Source organism: Crocodylus porosus, unplaced genomic scaffold (assembly GCF_001723895.1).
Source record: "Crocodylus porosus isolate Cpor-Errol unplaced genomic scaffold, CroPor_comp1, whole genome shotgun sequence".
Lineage (NCBI taxonomy): Eukaryota > Metazoa > Chordata > Crocodylia > Crocodylidae > Crocodylus > Crocodylus porosus.
This window is the reverse complement of record NW_017728913.1, coordinates 1,897,784-1,900,203: the sequence shown is the minus strand read 5'-3', so window position 1 is coordinate 1,900,203 and position 2,420 is coordinate 1,897,784. Positions and strand designations below refer to the sequence as shown.

The following is a 2,420-nucleotide window of genomic DNA, read 5'->3' as shown; positions in this document are numbered from 1 at the left end:
GCTTGGCACCACTCATTTGGCCTGTGGGGTCAGATGAGTTTAACATGACACCCCTTTGTACTGTAACCTTCTCTGCAGTACTATAGCCTATATTTGTGTATGCAGTTATTCCTTCCCGAGGGCAGGGCTTTGCATTTGATCTTGTTGGCTCTTATCTGATTGATTGTGAACCATTTCTATTCAGGTCATTCTGGATCCTAGTCCTGCTCTCTGAAGTATCTTCTACTCCACCAAACTTGGTTTTGTCTGTAGATTTACTAAGTGTGCACTCCATACCATCATCCAAACCATTAAAGAATATATTAGACAATGCCTGACCCAGGACAGACCTCTGGAGAATCCTATTTGATACCTCCTCCCAACTAGATATTGAGCCATTTGATGACCGCTCCTTGAATATGATGATCCAACCAGTTGGGTAATCCACCTTATAGTACTTTCATCTAGTCTGTATTTCCTTAGCTTCTTAATGAGAATGTCATGAGAGATGGTTTCAAGAGCATTGCTAAAGCAAGGTGTATCATGTCCAAAGTTTTCCCCTCCTCCACAGAGCCTGTCACGTTGTCATAGAAGGAAATGCAAGGGAACCTCAAACTGGGAAAACGATCTGGAGATGATATCCCAAAACTGTGGTATTAAAACTATATTTGAAACAGTAAATATTACCTTGGGAATAGTGAAGACTTAAGTACTTGTTACATTTGTTGCCATATAGGGTTGGCAATTGTAATTTTGAGACCTTAGGGAAAACTGGCATTGATTACTCCACAACATTTGGCGAACTTGACGTCCAGAAGAAAAGAACAACGGAAGACTATTTGAGCTTGTTGAGGCATTTACAAAATAGTGGAAATGCTGCTCAGGAATCCTTAGGACTTAAGGTAAGAAAACGAGAAGGGCAAAGAGGCCAAAAATGAAAGGGGTATCTCGCACAGTTGCTGGTGGAGAAAGGGTTCTGTCTGATCTGAAAGACCTTTATTTTAAATGAATGATGCTTAGCTGATAATGTCCACATTGCACTGGACTAGGAAGTCCTGCCATGAAAACACATACCCAGATCTACAAATGCTGGAAAAATATGTAATGTGGTTGCTGTTACAGCAATGGGACACATGCCAAGAGCTGCCCTAATGAGCATGCCTGAGACTGACAGAAGTGTTGGTTGCACACTGGACATGTTCCAAAAAGTAGCTATGTTACACTTTTGGCATTTAGTAAATGCAGAATGGGAGTAAGAGGGCAGAGCACTGTGTTCATGGGGTGCTCTGCAGCATGGTCCAGCATGCTGTAGACAGGCCCAGAAAGGACTGGACAAATGGATACGAGGATGTAGCAGCTCATGGACAAGATGAGCAGCCATACATTAGTAGTGGGAGAACTAGATGCTGCCTATTCCCAATAGCTATCTCTTGCCTTCTGTTACCTCCCCCTCTTCTCAGCACCCCACAGTATGCACAGCAGTCAGAAAGTCTGTTAGTTTAGATTCTGCCATGACTGGGGAACTTTGCCTGCTGTGACCACGTGTCAGCCAGCGGGGCTTTTAGCCACAGGGACTTCCAGCTTGACAGGGGGAAGAACTTATGACAGGAACACAGCTCCTTTGATCACTCCAGTACAAATGTTGGCCTAAAGGCAGCTCTGCAGTCCCTAAGACGTCCAGCTGGCCAGGAGGAGAGAAGGCCACTGTGGTTGTGAGCCCTCTCTGAACTCTGCTAACTTTGAAACAACAGAACTTCCCTTCGAACCCCCTCTGTTTGCAGAGTTCATGATGTTTCAGAAGTTTCCACTTTTTTCTCATTTCATTTATCTGTTGTTTGTGTCTTGATTACACAACAATTAAATTCCTGTTTTGTTTACTTAAATAAACCATCCTTTTTATTTCCCCCTGTCAGTAACTGTTTGTAAAATGCATAACAGTTCTTGCACATTCCTAGGCCAGCAGGCCTAAGTGCTCACATAGACGATAACCTTTAAAGTAAAGATACACAATGTCTAAAGTTCATAAAAGCACAGACAAAGTACAGAGCAGATCCCAGGAATTCATATAGACCATGTAGTAACAGTGGAAGGTGTGTGTGAGGGAGCGGCGGCAAGGAGCGGCCGTGAACCCCCTAGCGCCCCCTACCATCACGTTAGGGTGACGTAGCACCCTCAGAATCTCGCCCGCCACGACTTTGGTTAAATATATAATGTGGAGGCTGCCAGTTTCCCTAGTGGACGGTCTTGATGTTCCTGTCCCTATTCCAGACTGGAACACTATCTATGTGCGTCCCGCCTTAAGGGCTATGCGTGCCTCCAAACCTCCCCTTCAGCACGCCCCAAGCCTCGCAGCTGTTCTGGGGACGTTTGGATAGTCCCTCGCCCCTCGGGTGCCCTCGTTCTCTCTCTGGGGCCCCGGGGCTCCTCGCCCACCTGGCGCC

General features: G+C 45.7%; 1 long non-coding RNA gene across 1 annotated transcript in view; it reads right to left on the bottom strand.

Annotated features, from left to right (window-relative positions):
* Positions 1 to 2,420, bottom strand: part of LOC109309801 — a 6,552-nt gene that overhangs the window by 370 nt on the left and 3,762 nt on the right. The gene's annotated exons all lie outside the window — the stretch shown is intronic.